Here is a 22745-nt window from a genome sequence, read left to right on the forward strand (position 1 = left end):
TCATCACGCCCACCTTCACTTGCTGCACCTCCAGGAAGCAGCTGGGAGGCAGGAGGAGCAAGAGGAGCTGTGTGACAAGGAGGGTGCGTGGGAAAGGGGGCCCAGCTTGAGGGTCAGCCATTATAAATAAATACCGTGGTGCAGGACATGGGCTCACCAGGACTGCTTATGGTGGGGAGCACGCAGGAGGAAGGGCACTGCACACGTTATACTTTGGTTTTGGGATCACATGAAGCAAACAGACAGAGAAAGCGTGTTGCTACGTTGGGAAATTGGCAAGAAGGATGGGAATCTCAAGATGGAGTGGTAAGCCTACTTTAAAGGGATGACCGTCTATGGGAAGATCGTCCTCCTGCCGTGAGACCACGTGGGCCACGCGGACATGCTCATGTTCCCTTATCTGTGGTAAGCCACACCTGGGCAGTGCAAACTCGCCACCCACACCTGGCCTGTCACCATCCAGGTCACCAGACTCCCAGGAGCACTCCAGTCAGCAGCAGTCCTTCGGGGTCCCTAGATGCCCTGTGCCTCTGGTATTTCAAGGCCAGACACTCGTGGGCCTTTTTGTTTTTTTTTTTCATTTATAGCACTCGGTTTCTTCAGAAGTCGATTCACATGAATTTCAATCTGAATTCTCAGGTTCTCTTCAACAAACTGTCCTCGGTGCTTTGCAGAAAAAAACCTGTGAGTCAGCTTCCTGGATGAGCGTCTCAGTGACAATGATGTCTTCGCACTCCTTCAGTTACAAACGGGCCGAGCTGTTCTGGACTGAGAGGGGTCAGCTCCTCCCAGGCAGCCTTCTGAGCGCTGAGGCAGGCTGGACACAGCAAGATTGAGAATGGAAACCTTTAGCCCGGTAAGGAAACCTTAGAGAACTCTATTCTTTTTTGGAGTCTTCTTTTTTTTTTTTTGAGCAGGGTGTGGCAGGCAGACTGAGGGTTCAATGTGATTCTGCTCTGCTGTAGTGCTCATACCAATGCAGTGTGCTATTTCTTCCTTTTTTTTTTCACTTTGAAAAAAGTATTTATTTATTTATTTGTGTGTGTGTGCATGTGCTTTGATTCTATTTTTTTTTTATTTCAGCAGGTTTTTGGGGAATAGGGGGTGTTTGGTTGCATGCATAAGTTCTTTAGTGGTGATTTCTGAGATTTTCGTATACTCATCACCCAAGTAGTGTACCCAGTACCCTGCTTGGGTGATGGGTACACCAAAATATGCAGTGTTTTATCTCTCCCCCCACTCCCACGCTTTCCCCTGTAGCCCCGAAGGCCATTGTGTCATTCTTATGCCTTTGCATCCTCAGAGGGTAGCTCCCACTTAGGAGTGAAAACTAACAATATTTGGTTTTCCATTTCTGAGTTACTTCACTTGGAATAGTGGTCTGCAACTCCATCCAGATTGCTTCAAATGCCATTATTTTGTTCCTTTTTATGACTGAGTAGTATTCCATAATATACATATATATATACATTTTCTTTATCCATTCATTGACTGAGGGCATTTGGGCTGGTTCCATATTTTTGCAATTGCAAGTTTTGCTGTTGTAAACATCACGTGCAAGTATCTTTTTTGTGTAATGACTTCTTTTCCTCTGGATAGATACCCAGAAGTGGGATTGCTACATCCAATTGTAGTTTTTAAAGGAATTTCAGTCTTTACAGAATTTTCACACTTTTTCTTGGTGGTTGTACTAGTTGTACCAGTTTATATTTTCGCCAACTGTATAAAAGTGTACCCTTTTTACCACATCCATGCCAACATCTATCATTTTTTTGATTATGGCCATTCTTGCAGAAGATGGTATTGCATTGCAGTTTTGATTTTCATTTCCCTGATTACTAGTGATGTTGAGCATTTTTTCATATATTTGTTGACTATTTGTATATCTTCTTTTGAGAATTATCTATTCATTTCCTTAGCCCACTTTTTAATGGGATTTTTTCTTCTTGCTGATTTGTTTGAGTTTATTGTAGATTCTGAATATTAGTCCTTTGTTGGATGCACAGTTTGCAAAGATTTTCTCTCACCTGTGGATTGGCTGTTTACTCTGCTTATTATTTCTTTGACTGTGCAAAAGCGTTTTAGTTTCATTAAGTCCCGTCTATTTACTTTTGTTCTTGTTGCTTTTGTTTTTGGGTTCCTGGTCATTGAGTCTCTGCATAAGCCAATGTCTAGAGGGTTTTTCCCCCAGTGTTATCTTCTAGAAATTTTATGGTTTCAGGTCTTAGATTAAAGTATGGATTCATCTTTCATTGATTTTTATAAAAGGTGAGAGATGAGGGTCCAGTTTCATTCTCCTCCATGTGACTTGCTAATTATTCCAACATCGTTTGTTGAATAGGATATCCTTTCCCGACTTTCTGTTTTTGTTTGTTTTGTGGAAGATTAGTTGACTATAAGTGTTAGGCTTCATTTTTGGGTTCTCTGTTCTGATCCATTGGTCTGTATGTCTGCTTTTTACACAAGTACAATGCTGTTTTAGTGATTATGGCCTTATAGTATAGTTTGAAGTCAGGTAATGTGATGCCTCCAGATTTATTTATTTGTTTTTTGCTTAGCTGTGAGGACTTTTTTGGGATTGACATACATTTTAGGATTTTTTTTTTTTTTTTTTTTTTAGTTCAGTGAAGAATGAAAATGGTATTTTGATGGAGATTGTGTTGAATTTCTAGATTGCTTTTGACAGTATGGTCATTTTCACAATATTGATTCTACCTATCTACGAGCATGGGATGTGTTTCCATTCGTTTGTGTCATCTATGATTCATTCAGTGGGTTTTTTTTTTTTTGGATGGAATCTCACTCTGTCACCAGGCTTGAGTGCAGTGCCGTGATCTCGGCCCACTGCAACCTTTGTCTCCTGGGTTCAAGAGATTCTCCTGCCTCAGCCTCCCAAGTAGCTGGGACTACAGGTGCACACCACCACACTCAGCTAATTTTTGCATTTTTGGTAGAGATTGGTTTTCACCATGTTGATGAGGCTAGTCTCAATCTTTTGAACTCTTGATCCACCTCCCTCAGCCTCCCAAAGTGCTGGGTATACAGGCACGAGCCACCGCACCTGGTCTCAGCAGTGTTTTGCAGTTTTCCTTCTAGAGGTCTTTTACCTTTTTGGTTAAGTATATTCCTAAGTATTTTATTTTATTTTATTTTTGCAGCTATTGTGAAAGGGGTTAGGTTCTTGATTTGATTCTCAGCTTGGTCACTGTTGGTGTATATCAGAGTTACTGATTTGTGTACAATATTTTTATATCCTGAAACTTTGCTGAATTCATTTACCAGTTCTAGGAGCTTTCTGGATGAGTCTGTAGGGCTTTCTAGGTATATGATCATGTCATCAGCAAACAGCAGCAGTGTGACATCCTCTTTACTGATTTGGAGCCTTCTATTTTTTTTGCTTGTCTGCTTGCTCTGGCTAGGACTTCCCATACTATGTTGAACAGAAGTGGTAGAAGTAGGAATCGTTGTCTTGTTCTAGTTCTCAGGGGAAATACTTTGAACTTTCCCCCATCTTGTACAATGTTGTCTGTGGGTTTGTCATAGATGTATTTTATCATCTTAAGGTATGTAGCTTTTATGCTGATTTTGCTGAAGGTTTTAATCTTAAAGGAATGCTGGATTTTGTCAAATGCTTTATCCTTGTCTGTTGAGATGATCATGTGATTTTTGTTTTTAATTCTGTTTATGTGTTGTATCACATCTATTGACTTGTGGATGTTAAGCCACCCCTGAATCCATGGTGTGAAACACTCTCCATCACAGTAAATTATATTTTTGATATGCTGTTGGATTCAGTTAGCCAGTATTTTGTTGAGGAGTTTTGTATTTATGTTCATCAGGGATATTGAGCTGTAGTTTTGTTTTGTTTTTTTCCTATGTCCTTTCCGGTTTTGGTACTAGGAAAGAACTTTTTTTTTTTTTTTTTTTTTTTTTCTATGCCCTTTCCTGGTTTGGGTTCTTTCCTGGTTTTGGCTTCATAAAATGATTTAGGGAAGATTCTCTCTTTCTTTATCTTTTGGAATAATGTCAGTAGGATTGATACCAATTATTTGAATGTCTGCTATAATTCAGCTGTGAGTCCGTCTGATCCTGGACTTTTTTTGTTGGTAAATTTTTGATTACTTGTTATTGGTCTGCTCAGAGTTTCTATTTTTTCCTGATTAAATCTAGGAGGGTTATATATTTCCAGGAATTTATCCATCTCCTCTAGGTTTTCTAGTTTATGCATGTAAAGATGTTCATAGTACCCTTAACGATCTTTTGTATTTCTGTGGTATCAGTTATAATATCTCCCATTTCATTTCTGATTGAACTTGTTTGGATCTGCTCTCTTCTTTTCTTGGTTAATCTCACTAATGGTCTATCAATTTTATCTATCTTTTCAAAGAACCAGCTTTTTGTTTCATTTGTCTTTTGTATTTTTTTGTTTCAATTTCATTTAATTCTGTTCTGATCTTGGTTATTTCTTTTCTTCTGCTCGTTTGGGTTTGGTTTGTTCTTGTTTCTCTAGCTCTTTGAGGCATGCCCTTAGATCGTCTATTTGTGCTCTTTCAGACTTTTTGATGTAGGCATTTACTGCTATGAGCTTTCCTCTTAGCACTGCAGTTGCGTCACTATTATCATTCAGTTCAAATAATATTTTAATTTCCCTCTTGATTTCATTGTTGACCCAACGATCATTTGGGAGCATGTTATTTAATTTCCATACGTTTGCATGGTTTTGAGGGTTCCTTTTGGAGTTGATTTTCAATTTTATTCCACTGTGGCCTGAGAAAGTGCTTGCTATAATTTTAATGTTCTTAAGCTAGTTGGGACTTGTTTTGTAACCTTTCATATGGTCTATCTTGGAAAATATTTTATGTGCAAATGAATAGAATGTATATTCTTCAGTTGTTAGGTAGAATGTTCTGTAAATATTTGTTAAGTCCATTTGCTCTAAGATATAGTTTAAATCCATTGTTTGTTGACTTTCTGTCTTGATGACCTTTCTAGTGCTGTCAGTAGAGTATTGAAGTCCCCACTGTTATTGTATTGTTATCTATCTCGTCTCTTAAGTATAGTAGTAATTGTTTTATAAATTTGGGAGCTCCAGTGTTAGGTGCATATATATTTGAGATTATGGTTTTTTTTCCTGTGGGACTAGTCCTTTTATCATTATATAATGTACTTCTTTGTCTTTTAACTGCTCTTGCTTTAATGTTTGTTTTGTCTGATGTAAGAATAGCTGCTTCTGCTTGCTTTTGGTGTCTATTTGCATGGAATATCTTTTTCTACCCCTTTACCTTAAGCTCCTGTGAGCCTTATGTGTCAGGTGAGTCTCTTGAAGACAGCAGATGGTTGGTTGGTGAATTTGTATTCATTCTGCCATTCTGTATCTTTTAAGTGGACCATTTAGGCCCGCTTACATTTAATGTTATATTAAGATGTGAGGTACTATTCTATTCATTGTGCTATTTGTTGCCTGAATACCTGTTTTTTTTTTCTTTGTTGTGTTATTTTGTAGGTTCTGTGAGATTTATGCTTTAAGGAGATTCTATTTTGGTATATTTCAAGGATTTGCTTCATGATTTAGAGCTCTTCTATCAGTTCTTATAGTTCTGGTGCTGTAGTGGCGAATTCTCTCAGCATTTGTTTGTCTGAAAAAGACTGTATCTTTCCTTCATTTATTCATTTATGAGGCTTAGTTTTGCTGGATACAAAATTCTTGACTGATAATTGTTTTGTTTAAGGAGGCTAAAGATAGGACCCTAATCCCTTCTATAATAGTTTGTAGGGTTTCTGCTGATAAATCTGCTGTTATTCTGATAGGTTTTCTTTCATAGGTTACCTGATGCTTTTGCCTCACAGCCCTTAAGATTTTTTCTTTCATCTTGACTCTAGATAACCTGATAACTGTGTTCCTAGACAATGATCTTTCAGCAACAATCATTTCCAGGTGTTCTTTGAGCTTTTTGTATTTGGAAGTCTGTATCTCTAGCAAGGCTGGGGGAGTTTTCTTTGATTATTACCTCAAATATGTTTTTAAAACTTTTAGATTTCTCTTCTTCCTCAGGAACACCAATTATTTTTAGGTTTGGTCATTTAATATAATCCCAAACCTCTTGGTGACTTTGTTTATTTTTTATTTTTATTTTTTTGTTATTTATTTATTTATTTATTTATTTATTTTTGAGATGAAGTCTCATTCTGTCACCAGACTGGAGTTAAGTGATGCAATATCAGCTCACTACAACCTCCTCCTCCCAGGTTCAAGTGATTCTCCTGCCTCAGCCTCCTGAGTAGCTGGGATTACAGGTGTCCACCACCATGCCTGGCTAATTTTTATACTTTGAGATGGGGTTTCGCCATGTTGGCTAAGCTGGTCTCAAAATTCCTGACCTCAGGTGATCTGCCAGCCTCAGCCTCCTAAAGTGGTGGGATTACAGGCATGAGCCATAGCACCCAGCCAAGATTTCTCTTTTTTAAGGGCACTAATCCCTTTGTGAGGACCATTTGTCTTTGTCTTTGTTGAGATTGGGTTAATTCAAATGCCTTGTCTTCAAGCTCTGAAGTTCTTTCTTCTACTTGTTCAGTTCTATTACTGAGACTTTCCAGTGCATTTTGCAATTCTTTGTGTCTTTCATTTCCAGAAGTTGTGACTGATTGTTTTTTATATTTATGCTATCTATTTCACTGGATACTTTTTCATTCATAGCTTGTATCTATTTTTTTTTAAATTTCTTTAAGTTGGACTTCACCTTTCTCTGATGCCTCCTTGATTGGCTTAATAGTCAACCTTCTGAATTCTTTTTTTTTTTTTTCTGGCAATTCAGAGGTTTCATCTTGGTTTGGATCCATTGCTGGTAAGCTAATGCAATCTTTTGGAGGTGTTAAAGAACCTTGTTTTGTCATATTATCAGAATTGTTTTTCTGGTTCCATCTTATTTGGGTAGACTATGTCAGAGGGATGATATGGAATTCAGGAGCTACTCTGCAGATTATTTTGTCCCACAAGGTGCTCTCTGGAGGTGGTGCTCTCCTCTTTTGCCTATGGATGGGGCTTCCTGAGAGATGAACTGCAGTGATTGTTATTTCTCTTTCGGGTCTAACCAGCCAGTAGAGTTACTGGGTTCTGGGCTGGTACTGGGGAGTAATTGCAAAGATTCCTTTAATGTGATCCATCTTCAGGTCTCCCAGCCATGGATACCAGCACCTGCTCCAGTGGAGGTAGCAGAGGACTAGAGTGGACTCTGTGAGGGGTCCTTGGTCCTTGGTTGTATTTTTGTTAAGCGTGCTGGTTTTGTGTTGGTTGGCCTCTAGCCAGGAGGTAGTGTTTTCAAGAGCATAGCAGCTGTGGTAGTATAGGGAGGATCAGGTGGTGGGTGGAGCCATAGAGCACCCAGGAGATTATGTCCTTTTTCTTCGGCTACCACGGCAGGTGGAGAAAGACCATCCTGTGGGGGCAGGGTTAGGCATGTCTGAGCTCAGACTCTCCTTGGATGGGGTTTGCTGTGGCTTCTGTGGGGGACGGGGGTGTGGTTCCTAGGCCAACAGAGATTATGGTCATCTCTGTTGCATCACACAGGCTGCCAGGAAGGTGGGCAAATACCGGCAGCCAAGCCTCACCTAGCTTTTAGGTAGGCCACAGCCTGAAAGTCCAGTTTCACTACTACTGCGCACCCCACCAAATGCACTGAGTTTATTTCCAGGCATCCAGTTAGCAGGGCTGAGAACTTGCCCCAGACTACAAGCCTTCCAACTGAGAAAGCAAGCAGACTCACAGTTCCTCAGCTGTTCCAGGGAGCCTGCAGCAGCAATCCACCTCCTTCAAAGGATCTGTGAATTCTCTAGGCTTTCCTGGTATGTTTCTGCTGTGGTTCTTAGAGCAAAAGTTCACAGTGTGGGTCTCCATGTGCTGCTCTGTCCATCAGAGTGGCAGTTGCAAGTGAATTCTGCCTCCTGTCTGCCATTTTTTTTTTTAACTCCCCCGCTCGTGGCTTCCTCCTCCCATCCGTGTGCTGTTTCTACAAAATCTTGATAGTGCTGGTGTGAAAAAGTCAACTTATTTTAGAAATTTGTAGACATCTGTGTAAAGGATAAAGTGTTTTATTCCTGTCCTCTTCATATCCCAGGGACCTCATTTGTTTTTTGTCTTTTGTCAGTCTCTACATTTTGGGAGAAAATAGAGGAAGAGAAGGATGTGCTGAGGAGAGTAAGCTACATGACCAGATGAGTGGACATGAGTGTCAGAGAACAGCAACTGCCGAGCTCAGAGAGATCATGCTGCCAGGAAACATCTTTTCTTCAAATTGAGCTTTTGTGTTCTTCCGTGGACTTTTTGGCTAAGTATAGGTTCCCAGGCTCTCTAAGCAATTTGCAGATTGGCATTTGGTACCTAGAACAAGATTCTAAAAATGAGTTGAGCCCAAGTTGAGCCCTGTCCGCAGATCAGCCAGCCTGCCAACTTCCAGACACGTGAGTAAAGCTATCCTAGACTATATCCAACCCCAGTCAGGCTGACCGAGACCATAAGAATTGTACAGATAATCCACAGAACTGTGATAAATAATAAAGATGTTTGCAATTTTCATCCAAAAAAAAATTGCAGCGAGGGGAGATTGTCACTACCTTCAGTCCTTGTATGCGTGTCTCTAGACTTGACAGGGTTACATAAATAATTAGAAGTATAAAACAATTGTTGTGTGTTTTAGAATCTATGAAAGTAAATATAAAAATTATTCTCTGCTTGCTGAACTTAGCTTAAGTTCTAAAGTTCCATAGTTATGCCCACCAGCTATCATGAGAAGAAGATGAGTGAAGAGATAGTTCTTCATAGAGCCACATTGGCTGGCAAAGGTTACTCATAGGCCTCTGTCAACTTCTCCACCCCTGTCTTGCAACACATAATTCAGTGTTTCCAGATGTACCAAGTTTCATGGTTTCTTATTTTCCCCACCCTTGGGCTGCCTCCTGCTAAACCTGGAACTCTTTCTAGCTATGTCAGATCCAAGAGAAACATTTTACGGCTCAAATTGGAGTGATGGTGTGGGATTTGTGGCATGTGTTAAGTATCTTTGCCATCTCTATTACGATATAGTTTTAAAAGATGAGAGTCATAAAGGTCCCATGAACACATTATTGAGCGGGTAATTTTTGAACTCTTACAAATCCAAAGCAAACCATATCTGTTTGTTTTTGTTTAATTTTCCAAGTTTTATATAGAGGTCCCATAAATAAAACATTGTGGCTTGAGAATGTGAGGCCATTAAAACAAATATAGTTTAGCCAACAGCAATACCTCATATTCTAATCTTCAGAGTGGTTTCTCAGGCACCCTAAATTTTATAGGAAAAAATTTTTTTCTGGGGCTCCAAATATGTTAGTAACATGGAAATATATACACATATATATGTACATATATATATTTAATATATTTTTGTGCAAAATCTTGTTTTATTCCATAATCAGCAAGAACATGGGACTCTTACCAGTATTGATAGCATGTGACTGCAGTTGAGTGCCCTCTGCACTGGTTGTGGCAAAGTTCTCAGTTTATATCCTGATTTATCTGTAGGCTGGAAGTCAGCTTGAGAGATAGTTTGTCTCATCAGTGACATACATTGATGACAATGTGCCCGTGACCTATATTCACAAACGTATTATGTGTAGACCTATTTGTGGGTTGATGGCAAGCAACACTTTTTAAAGGATCTCATTCTTTCCCTGGGATGTTTTTGGGATGACCATATATAAATATACAAACATTCCCATGTATTTTGATTTTCAGACCATTAATTTTTCTCAGCAACACTATGATCCCTGTCTAAGTATTGATTCAATAGTAGACATGAGTGAGAATTCTGGTTGCCTGTGTAGACTGCTAGAATTGATGAAAGGTTGAAGATCTGCTTTTGAAAGAAGGGGAGAGGTAAAGGATAGCTAAATGTGGTAAAATAAAATAGGGCTCCTAGTGACTAGAATGGACACTTAGGCAGATGACGTGGGGTTATCTGAGAAAACATGCCATCTCTCAAAGAGGGGAAGAAGTCTTAGACGTCAAACAATCTCAAACAAAATCACCCACTAAGCGAAATTAGGAAAAGTTTACTTTTTTAATCAAAAAGGGGGCTTAACAGATTTTTTGATAGCTATGCAATGGGAGAAATTTATCAGGCAAAAAACAGTTGGACTAAATTGGAGGTGGGATGATCAGAGGAAAGTATAATTAGTCAGTTAAACAGTATTCAGCGAGATAGTGTATCAGCTAATTTTGGTCAGGTAACAAATGACTTCAAAACTTAGTAGTTAAAATAATAGTCATTTTACTTAGCTCACAATTATGTAGGTTATATGGGTGGTTATTCAGCTAACATCTGGTGGGCTCTCTCATTCCGTGGATAGTTGGCAGGTCTGTTGGTGGCCAGGGGGCTGCTAATGTATGATGTAGAATGGCCTCACTTAAGTCTGGTAGTTGGCAGGACGTTGACCAGGGGTTAGCTGATTAATAGCTGAGGTTTTTTTTATTTGTTCAGAATGTTTATTCATTTATCAGGATAGCTTAGCCCCATTCACATGCCAGTCTTAAGATTCCAACTTGGAAATCCAACCATATCAATAATTATGTTAATTGTAAATGGGCCAAATATTACAATTAAAATGAAGAGATTCTCAGACTGAATAAAAATGTAAGACTTAATTACATGCTGCCTACAAGAGACTTTAAAAACATAAGTTGAAAGTAAAAGGATGGGAAAAAAATATACCAGGCACTCAATATAAGAAAGTTAAATTGGCTTCATTAGTATTAGACAATGTAGTCTGAAATTAAGGGATTATTATGAGAAATAAAAAGGAATATTTAACAGTAATAAAAGTTTCAAGTTTTTAGGAAGACCAAATAACCATTAGTAACATAAGGTATCTAAATATACTGCCTCAAACTAAATAAAAGCAGCATGATAGAATGAATGAAAGACAAAGACAAATACAAAATTATGATTTTTAACATCCTTTTTTAGAAATTGATGGAACTGCCCCCCAAATCTAGAAAACATCCAAAGTGTTGGAAATTAAATCAACACATATTTAAATAACTCATGAGAAAAGGATGAAAGCACTAAAAATATTTTTACAAATATTTGAACTCTATGAAAATAAACATAGCAATACCAGTGTTTATAAGAAAATCCAGAGCTTTTAATGCTGATATTAGAAAAGAACAAGAAACATTTTCTGTATTTCCACCTAAGGAACTAGAAAAAAGAAAATAAAATTAAACCCAAATAAAAAGAATAAGGTAAATAATAAAGAGCTGAAATAAGTAAAATAGAGAAAGGTCAACAATAAAGACAATTATAAATACTGTAATTTGGTTCTGTGAACAGAAAAAAACACCAGCCTGTAGAAATACCAATCAAGAAAAACAGGAAAACACAAAATTACCATCATCAGAAAGATTTCACTGAAATTTCTACAAAATTTAGAAATATTATGAGAGAATATTATGAACAAAGTTTTTCCAGTAAATTTGATAACTTGGAGAAAATGGAGAAATTATTTTACATATAGTTTAATAAAAATAACACAAAAGTATGTTACAAATTTGAGTAACCATATATCTAGTAAAAATTTTCAACTTTTCTATTAAAGGATATTGAAGCTTATAAAAACAGCCTTGCCACAAAGATGCTTTGAGTCTAGATGGCGCTATCTAGAATAATGATGGGAGAAGTAGAAACTCAAACAAACTCTGACAGAAAGTAGAGGACAGTGGAGAACACTTTTCACTACATTCTGTGAGTCCACACAGCCTTGATACCAACCTGAACAAAGGCATTATTCGTCATGAACATAATTTCAAAGGGCTTTTAACAAAATATTGGCAACTAAAAGGATAAAATATCATTATCAAGTGGGATATAATCCAGGAATACAAGGTTGATTTAACACTTGAAAAACCATCAATATAAATCAGTGATAGGATAAAGAAGAAAATTAATATGATCATTTTGATATATGTAGAAAATACTTGATGACATTAAATGTGCATTAATGTTAAAGAAAACTTTCATCAAGTATAAACACAGAATAAAAAGAAACATCCTCAATCTGTAAAGGGCATCTATGAAAAACCTATAGCTCACTTAATGGTGAAACGTTGAAGGCTTTTCTCCTACAGTCAGGAACAAGACAAAGATATTCTTTCTGACTATGTCAAGTCAACATTGAGGTAGAGCTTTTAGCCAGTGCAATCACACAAGAAAAAGAAATAAAAAGGTATATAGATTAGAAAAAAAAAGGAAAACTGTTTTTGTTCACATATGTCACAATTGTTTATGAAGAAAATTCTAAGGAATATACAGAATAACTATGAGAATTTGTAAGTGAATTTAACAAGGCCGTAAGATACAAAATAAATATATAACTTGATTGTATTTCCATATGCTAGAATCAGTTGTGAAAAATGAGATTAAATGTTATTTATAATAGAATTTTTTAAAAAAGCATTTAGTAGTATATTTGATAAAAAGGAGGCTGGGTGCGGTGGCTCAAGCCTGTAATCCCAGCACTTTGGGAGGCCGAGGCAGGTGGATCACAAGGTTGAGAGATCGAGACCATCCTGGTCAACATGGTGAAATCCCATCTCTACTAAAAATACAAAACATTAGCTGGGAATGGTGGCACGTGCCTGTAATCCCAGCTACTCAGGAGGCTGAGGCAGGAGAATTGCTTGAACCCAGGAGGCAGAGGTTGCGGTGAGCTGAGATCGCGCCATTGCACTCCAGCCTGGGTAACAAGAGCGAAACTCGGTCTCAAAAAAAAAAAAAAAAAAAAAAAGGAGCAAAACGTATGCAGTGAAATTAAAGGAGACCTAAGCAAATGGAGATAACACTATTGTCATTAATTTAGACACTCAATTTTGTTAAGAATTCAAATATCCACAAATAGATTTTTAGATTTAATGGAACCCCAATAAAAATCTCAACAGTAGGCTTTTGAGAAAATTTCAAGTTAATTCTAAAATTTATATGGAATGCAATTTATATGGACTCACAATAACCCAAATACTGATAAGGAAGAACAAAGCAGCAGGACCCATAGTACTTAATTTCAAGTCTTACTGTAGAGCTCCAGCAATAAAGACAGCATAATATTATTACTTATATTGACCATCCCTTCAACAAAACAAGGAGAAATATGGAACAGACTCCCCCATAGAGGGTAAATTGAATTCTGACAAAAGTTCTAGAGAAGTTAAATGGAGAAAGGAATATTTTAAATGATGCTAGCATAAGTGAAAAAAAAGTGAAAAAAAGCAACCTGTATCCCTACTTCTCACTACACACATAAATTATGGTTCATATATTAATACAAAATATAAACCATCACTATAAAACTCCTAAAGGAAAACATAGGAGGATGTTCTGGCAACCCTGGAATAGGCAGAAAGTTCTTACAGAGAAAAAAATAAGGCATGTACCTAAGGAACAAATGGGAAAATTAAACTGTCAAAGTCAAAAATTCTTCTACTTAAAACAGATCAGTAAGACAACACAAAAGCAAAACAGGCTTAGAGAAAATATTCATAATACATATATCAGGCAAAGCATTTCTATAAAGAACAGATAAAGAGTTCCAACAAATAAAAATAAATAAATGCAAATGATTCAATGACATATATATATATATTCCACTGAAGAATCTATTTATGTTCAATAAAAACATAAAAATATCAAAAATATTGGATATGAGGGTAATGTAATTAATGTTAGATGATACCACTTTGCATAATGTATATGATTTGCTAAAATTAAAAATTCAAACTCACTGATTGCTGAGGTGGTTGCAAAGCACCTTGAAGTCTCACAGATGCTCAGAAAGGGCCATAGACCAAGCACTTTGGAAACTGTTTGGCAGTTTCTCATTAAGGTAAAAATATACCTGTTCTATGGCTCTTATACTGTACTGGTATTCACTCAAGAAATGTAAAAATAACTGTCCACAAAAAGACTTGGACAAGAATGTTTATAGTAACTTTACTCATAATTGCCAAGGCCTTAACCAATCCAAGTGCCCATTAACAGGAAAACAGATTTTTAAAAAGATGATACAATCATACAGCAAAATACTACTGAGCAATAATAAGGAATTGCACACAACAAAACAATCTGAAAAATACACTGAGGAAAAAAAAAGAACCAAGGCATAAGACTGAGTATTGCATGATTCCCTTGATAGGAAATTTAAGAACAGGCACTGTCTTGACAAGAACCAGAATTTCAGTGCCTGCAGGAGTTGCTGGCTGTTTCCTGAGTAGTTGAAGCAGAATGGAATGTTCTGGGACAACAGAGATGTTTACCCATCTTGACTATTGTGGTCGTCTGAAGAATGGCCTCCAAAGACATCCAGATCCTAATCCCTGGAACCTGAGAATGCTGCATGGATAAGGAAATTTGCAAATGTGGTTAAGTTAAGGAGCTTGAAATTTGTAGATCATGCTGGATTATCCCAGTGAGCTCTAAATGTAATCACATATGTCTTTATGAAAGAGGGACAGAGGGAGATTTGCAGAATGATGAGGAAGAAGATGAGAAAACAAAGGTCACAAGAAAGAAAGGGTGACATAATTCAGGGACCCAAGCCAATAAATGAGGGCGACCTCCAGATGCTGGAGAAGGGATGGACTCTAGAGCCTCCACAAGAAGCAGGGCCCTGCCACCACCTTGATTTTGTCCCAGTGAACACGTTGGTTGTTTAGCTTCCAGAACTGGGTAAGCATAAATGTGTGTTGGTTTAAGGCATCAGATTTGGAGTAGTTTGTTGTAGCTGCCATGGAAAACTAATACAACTGGTGTGGTAGTTCTTCAATGTACGCATTCACCAAACCTTAACACGTACCCTTTGGATACTGGCATGATAGGTCCATGAATGCATATATTTACTACACACTAACATATGCCCTTTAGATACTGGTATAATAGTTCTATGAATGCAGTGTTTGCTACACACTAACATGTACCCTTCAGATACGGGCATGGTAGTTCCTCTGAATACATGTGTTCACCAAACCTCAACATGTACCCCTCACATATGGACATGTTACTTTCATGAGTGCATGTATTCACCACACACTAACTTGTATCCTTCAGATAGTGGCATGGTAGTTCCATTAATGCACACATTCAACACACACTAACATGTACCCTTCAGACTATGGCATGATAGTTCCATGAATGCATTTGTTCACCACACACTAACATATACTCTTCAAATACGGGCATGATACTTTTATGAATACATGTGTTCACCAAACCTCAACAAGTACACTTCTATATGGGCATGATAGATCCATGAGTACATGCATTCACCAAACCCCAATATTTACCCTTCAGATACAGGCATGATATGTCTATGAATGCATGTGTTTACTCTGTACTAACATGTACCTTTCAGATACTGTCATGATAGTTCTCAGAATGCATGTGTTCACCAAACCTCAACATGTACCCTTCAGATATGGGCATGATGGTTCCATGAGTGCATGTGTTCACTAAACCCAAACATGTACTCTTTAGATGCTGGCATGAGAGTTCTGTAAATGAATATGTTCACCAACACCAACATGTATCCTTCAGATACAGGCAGGGTAGTTTCATGAATGCATATGTTCACCAAACCCCAATATGTACCCTTCAAATACTGGCATGATAGTTCCATGAATGTATGCATTCACAAAACCAAAATATGTACCTTCCAGATGCTTACATGATAGTTCCATGAATCCTTGTGTTCACCAAACCCAACATGTACCCTTCAGATACAGGCATGGTGGTTCTGTGAATTCATGTGTTTGCCAAAGACCAAAAGGTAATCTTCAGATACTGGCATGATAGTTCCCTGAAGACATATGCTCACCAAACTCAAATATGTACTGGATATAATTTGGCTGTGTCCCCACCCAAATCTCATCTTAAATTGTAGCTCCTATAATTCTCATGTGTTGTGGGAAGGACCTGGTGGGAGATAATTAAATTATGGTGGATGGGTTTTTCCTGTGCTGTTCTCATGATAGTGAGTAAGTCTCACCAGATCTGATGGTTTTATAAAGGGCAGTTCCCTGCACATGCTGTCTTGCCTGCTGCCATGTAAGACATGCTTTTGTTCTTCCTTTACCTTCTGGCATGATTGTGAGGTGTAGCCAGGCATGCTGAACTGAAAGTCAATTAAACCTTTTTTCTCTACAAATTACCTAATTTCAGATAGCAGAATGAAAATTGACTAATACAGTGAATTGGTACCAAGAGTGGAGTGCTGCTGTAAAGATACCCAAAAATGTGGAAGTGACTTTGGAACTGGGTGACAGGCAGAGGTTGGAACAGTTTGGAAAGGCTCAGAAGAAGATAGAAAAATGTGGGAAAGTTTGGAACTCCCTATAGACTTGGAGGGCTCAGAAGACAGGAAGATGTGGAAACGTTTGGAACTTCCCAGAGACTTACTGAATGCTTTTGACAAAAATGCTGATAGTGATATGAACAATAAAGTCCAGGCTGTCTCGGATGGAGATGAACAATTTGTTGGGAACTGAAGTAAAGGTCACTGTTGCTATGCTTCAGCAAAGAGACTGGTGGCATTTTGTCCCTGCCATAGAGATCTGTGGAAATTTGAACTTGAGAGAGATGATTTAGAGTATCTGCTGGAAGAAATTTCTAAGCAGCCAAGAGTTTAAGAGGAAACAGAGTATAAAAATTTGAAAAATTTGCAGCCTGATGATGCAATAAAAAAGAAAACCCCATTGTCTGGGGAGAAATTCAAGCTGGCAGCAAAAATTTGCATAAGTAACAAGGAGCCAAATGTTAATCACCAAGACAATGGGGAAAGTATCTCCAGGGCACGTCGGACACCTTTACAGCAGCTCCTCTCATGACAGGCCTGGAGGTCTAGGGGGAAAAATGGTTTCCTGGGTTTGTCTGGACCCCTGTTGTGTGCAGCCTTGGGACTTGGTGGCCTGCATTCCAGCTGCTCCAGCCATGGCTAAAAGGGCCAATGTACAGCTTGAGGCATGGTTTCAGAGGATGAAAGCCCCAAGCCTTGGCAGATTCCACATGATGGTGATCCTTTGGGTGTGTGGACCATTTGTTTTGGCCAATTTCTCCCATTTGGAAGGGGTACTTTTATCCAATTCCTCTACTGCCATCACATCTAGAAAGCAACAAACTTGCTTTTGATTTTACAGGCTCATATGTGGAAGGGACTTTCCTTGTCTCAGATGAGACTTTGGACCAGGTGTTCCCAAACTATGGCCCGCGGGCCGCATGAGGCCCCCTGAGGCCATTTATCTGGCCCCCTGCCATACTTCAGGAACGGGCACCTCTTTCATTGGTGGTCAATGAGAGGAGCACAGTATGTGGCAGCCCTCCAATGGTCTGAGGGACAGTGAACTGGCCCCCTGTGTAAAAAGTTTGGGGATGCCTGTTTTGGACTGTGGACTTTTGAGTTAATGCTGAAATGAGTTAAGACTTTAGGGGACTGTTGAGAAGGCATGATTGATTTTGAAATGTGAGGTCATGAGATTTGGGAGGGGATGGGGCAGAATGATATAGTTTGGCTGTGTCCCTACCCAAATCTCATCTTGAGTTGTAGTTTCCATATCTAGTGAGAGGTGATCAAATCATGGGAGTGGGTTTCCCCATGCTATTCTCCTGATAGTGAATTAGTCTCACCAGATCTGTTGGTTTTATAAAGGGCAGTCCCCCTGAACATGCTCTCTTGCCTGCTTCCATGTAAGATGTGTCTTTGCTTTTCCTTGACCTTCTGCCATAATTGTGAGGTATCCCCAGCCATGTGCAAATGGGAACCTCTTTTCTCTATTAATTACCCAGTCTCATGTATTTCTTCATAGCAGTATGAAAATGGACTAATGCAGTACCCTTCAGATACCAGCAAGGTAGTTCCATGAATGCGCGTATTGTTACCAAACTGAAAAAGGTACCCCTCAGATACTGGCATGGTATTCCACAAATGCATGTGTTTATCCAACTACAACATGTACGCTTCAGACACTGGGATGGTAGGCCCATGAATACATGCATTCACCAAACTCCAACATGTATCTTCAGATATGGGCATGGTAGTTCCATGAATACATGTGTTCACCAAACTCCAACATGTATCTTTCAGATATGGGCATTTGATTGCATATACAGTTTACTTCAATTAAAAAGAAAAACCCTGAAAAACAATAAGTAAAATTAAAAAATAAATATATCTCAAAAAATAAGTAAAACCACAAAAAATAAGTAACAACATCTACTCTGTACTTAGATATAGAAATACACACACACAAAACAGCAGTCCACAATATCTGATGCATTCTTTTGAAGGGAATGAAGACATGCTACTTTTGTGTTTGGTTCTTATACTTTAAAGTGAAATAAATCCTCAGCTGAACCTGTCAAATCTCACTTTCTTCCAATTGTCACATCTTTGTTTAATATTCATTCTCAGACTGCCACGCTGCTGGGTTCCATCCCAGTTTGCATTAACCAGTTGGCTCCCCACCATAGGAGTAGGGTGAACAGGGTTCTGCACCCCCTTCTTCCCTGTACTTCTTCCCCTCCACCCACTTTCCAAACTCCTATGGTGACATCCAAGTCCGCAACGTCTCTCCTCAGCTGATGTTCTGCAAAGGAGCAGTGGAACCACTACATCCAAGAGGAGTGAAGGTGAAGCTGGAAGGAGTGAGATTCCCTCAGAGGAGACCCAGACACTGGAAGGGTGAAGGTGTGGCCTGAGCACAGCATTGAGGAATTTCAAGGGGAAAAGAGTTGCATCCAGGACAGAAGATTCCTAAAGAATGTTTAGAAAAACAAGATGTTACTCAGTTTTTATTATATGAGAAAGCATGAATAGCATTCTCTCACCTACCCCAAATCTCCAGTGAAGAGGCTCCAGAGAGCAGATGGAAACCACCCACTAGAGGAGGCCAGAATCAACATCAAGAGAGAGTGCAATGGGGCAACCACCAGCAATAATGCAGTCCAGTTTGCAGAGGGAGCAACAGATGATAAACTGAAAATCTAAGGTGCTGCTACTGTATGTCACATGGAAAGAAGCACTACAGGCAGAGATAAGCTGGGTCTCATGCCCCGACCAGCATGGGAACAGAATACCAAGGGGGTCACAGCACAGGCCAGACACTGGGGCCAGGGGCCATGAGGGCTGGGTGGGGGTCAGAATAGATGGTGATCCAGGGGGCTGTCCAGAGCCTTGGCCCTCTCCTATCTCAGGTGTGCCCTGCCTCTGACCCAGGTGTGCCTCTATCCTGACCCAGGTGTGCCCCTCCCCTGACTACATGTGTCCCTCCCTCTCTGACCCAGGTGTGCCACTCCCCTGCACAGGGATGCCCTTCCCCTGACCCAAGTGAACCTCTCCCTTGTACAGGTGTGCCCTCCCCTCACCCAGGTGTGTCCCTTCTCTGACCCAGAGGTGCTCCTTCCCTGTCCCAGGTGTCTCCCTCCCCTTACCAGGTGTGCCCTCTCCTGACCCACGTGTGCCCTCCCCGTCCCAGGTGTGCCCTCCCCTGACCCACGTGTGCCCCTCCCCGTCCCAGGTGTATCCCTCCCCGTCCCAGGTGTCTCCCTCCCCTTACCAGGTGTGCCCTCCCCTGACCCACGTGTGCCCCTCCCTGTCCCAGGTGTATCCCTCCCCGTCCCAGGTGTCTCCCTCCCCTTACCAGGTGTGCCCTCCCCTGACCCACGTGTGCCCCTCCCCGTCCCAGGTGTATCCCTCCCCGTCCCAGGTGTCTCCCTCCCCTTACCAGGTGTGCCCTCCCCTGACCCACGTGTGCCCCTCCCCGTCCCAGGTGTGCCCTCCCCTTACCCACGTGTGCCCCTCCCCGTCCCAGGTGTGCCCTCCCCTGACCCACGTGTGCCCCTCCCCGTCCCAGGTGTGCCCTCCCCTGACCCACGTGTGCCCCTCCCCGTCCCAGGTGTGCCCTCCCCTGACCCACGTGTGCCCCTCCCCTGACCCAGGTGTGCTGTTCCTTTCACTCAGGTGCACCCTCTCTCCTTGGAGTCAGCCCAGGCCTCCCTCCTTGTGGTGGTGGCCCCTTCCTCCTTCATTCACAATTTGCAGTTAAGTGTACTTTGGATTTCCAGTTAACGAAAGGGGAAGAGCTTTAAAATAGCCTCTGAACAGTGAAAACCAGAAAGGCGTATAAAAGGTTAAAAATAACCTGGAACACGTTTAGAAATATAATTCTGTGGATACAGATCTGTAGCTCTCCGCTGGCTCTGCCGAAAGCCGGCGCTTTGCTCTCCCGGGCTGCGGTGCTTCCATTTGCTCCCGCTGAACGAAGTGCAGGTGCATTGACTGACAGCCTCCGTGCCAGGCCGCACAAGAGTCGCTGGACTGATCCCTACGTGCAGATTAATTCTGCAGAGTATTCCACCTGACGGTGATTCTGAAATTCTTTGTGTGCATAAGAACTTTAAATAAAACTTCATTTTCTCTGGAATCGACGGAGCATCCAAATCTTCCAGCGGGCAGCATCTCCCTGCAGGTGCCTGGCTGGGCTTGGGCGGTTGCCCATGTACCCTGGGGGCTGGTGTGGGGGCTTCAGAGGGCTGCATGGCTGATCCGAGCACAGCAGCCAGCCGAGTCCCTTTCCGGGGTGCCAAACTGCGCTTAAGCTGTTCCCCACCCCGGTGCTACACCCAGACTACACCCAGTCTGTTTTTTTTTTTTTTTCTTTTTTAAGACAGAGTCCTGATCTGTCACCCAGAATGGAGCGCTGCAGCGTGTTCTAGGCTCCCTGCAACCTCCACCTCCAAGGTTCAAGTGATTCTCCGGCCTCAGCCTCTCCAGCAGCTGGGATTACAAGCAGGAGCCACCGCGCCCAGGCTCCCTCGCCCTTTAGGCAAATTGAAGTTGGATTCTTTCTGTTTTAGCAAGAGAGGCTGCAAGCTGCATCACAGATGATACTGGGACAGATGAGTCTTGGCATCATGGATGGTAGCTTTCACTCCACTGGCCCCAGAGTAAGAAAGCTGAGTTTAGACAAGGTTTAATAACATCCCCTCACCCCTCACCCCTCAGGGAGTCAGTCACCTTAAAGGAGGAAGCAGGGAGGGAGTGTCTCCCATATCTAACCCTGGAGATGCTTGAAGAGAAAGGCCTTTGATAGAACTCGGGTCCTCACAAGCGACTGAAGTCTGCGCTCCCCCTGCTAAGGGCTGAGTGTGTCTGGGGCCCACTGCAAGGTAGACTTGGTGTCTTACGATGCAGGTGCCTGCATTTCCTCATCAACTGGCTGTTTAATACTTTCATTTAAGCTAGGAACAGAGCAGCCACAGTGACTGGACATATTAGACAAATTTACACTTGGAAAGATAGAGAGCAAAATAAACAATAAAGGACAAATACAAATATTTGAAGACTTAAGCAGAAGAAAACTAAAATACAAAATTATTAATATCCTGAGGAGGATTAGAGATGATATTATAACCATCAAATAAGAACAAGATGTTATTAGACAGAAATATTCCGAGGATAAAGGGGAGTTCTTAGAAATTAAAAACCTGTGATCACAAGTTAAAATTTGAGTTAAAAATACTATTGAAAACATCTTTTGGAAGCTAGAGCTAAAAGGCAGAGATAGAAAATATGAAAGGAAAATACGAAACTGACAACTAGTCCTGGAGGTTAATTGTGTTAATAAATAAGGATTCCAGAAGGAGAAGGTGGAGGAAATACAGGGAATTAAATCATTAAAATAATTCACGAAAGAATTTTCCAAACTAAAAGACATTATTTTCCAGATTGAAATAAACAAGGACCCAACCTAAAACACAACACTGAGGAACTTCATTTAGTGTACAAAGCTGTGGAGGCTGCAGATAGACGCAGGGACCCAGCAGTGAGCTGTGGAGGCTGCAGATGGAGGCAGAGACCCAGCAGTGAGCCATGGAGGCTGCAGATGGAGGCAGAGACCCAGCAGTGAGCCATGGAGGCTGCAGATGGAGGCAGGGACCCAGCACTGAGCTGTGGAGGCTGCAGATAGATGCAGAGACCCAGCAGTGAACTGTGGAAGCCGCAGATAGACGTGTGGATCCAGCAGTGAGCTGTGGAGGCTGCAGATGGAGGCAGGGACTGAGGAGTGAGCTGTGGAAGCTGCAGATGGACACCTGGGCCCAGCAGTGAGCCGTGGAGGCTGCAGATAGATGCAGGGACCCAGCAGTGAGCTGTCTGCAAGGCAACTGCCATCCCAGCCAAGCATGGCCATGAAAGAGTTTCCACCTGCAAAGTCGATGGCCAGCCCAGCTCTCACTCAGAACACACACGTTCTTAGATACTATCAGGCATTTTCAGACAACATTCACCTCTACACCCTTTCTAAGGAAGCCGCTGGAGCAGGCGTCTCGCCAACGTGGAGAGGAGACCAGGATGAAGGAAGCCGGGATTCAGGAAAGGGAAAGGGCTTTCCCCGGAGGAGGTCAGGGAGGTCTCAGAATGATGCCTCTGCACCCAGTGGAGGATAGTGCGTCTAGGTGTTTCTCTCTTTAGGAAGAAATGAGAAAAATTGCATGTGTCTGAAGTCTTTGGGAGAGGATTTAGCATTTTATTAGCTGAGAACAACCAAATTAAAACAATTATTAACTCTTGAAACAACAAAGTATTTGTTAAATAACAGGCTCATGGTTTATTCCACATTGTATCTGTCAACTGAATTCATGCAAACACAAAAGTGTAAACGTTGAATATCGATC

General features: G+C 40.8%; 1 long non-coding RNA gene across 1 annotated transcript; it reads left to right on the forward strand.

Moving 5' to 3' along the window:
• Window positions 1–274: 274 nt before the first annotated feature.
• LOC141585696 (uncharacterized) lies at window positions 275–17460 on the forward strand. The gene is made up of 3 exons (XR_012519349.1): window positions 275–856; window positions 8142–8454; window positions 16239–17460. It is a non-coding gene; the product is annotated as an uncharacterized LOC141585696 (long non-coding RNA).
• Window positions 17461–22745: the final 5285 nt, after the last annotated feature.

Source organism: Saimiri boliviensis, chromosome 1, assembly GCF_048565385.1.
Source record: "Saimiri boliviensis isolate mSaiBol1 chromosome 1, mSaiBol1.pri, whole genome shotgun sequence".
NCBI lineage: Eukaryota > Metazoa > Chordata > Mammalia > Primates > Cebidae > Saimiri > Saimiri boliviensis.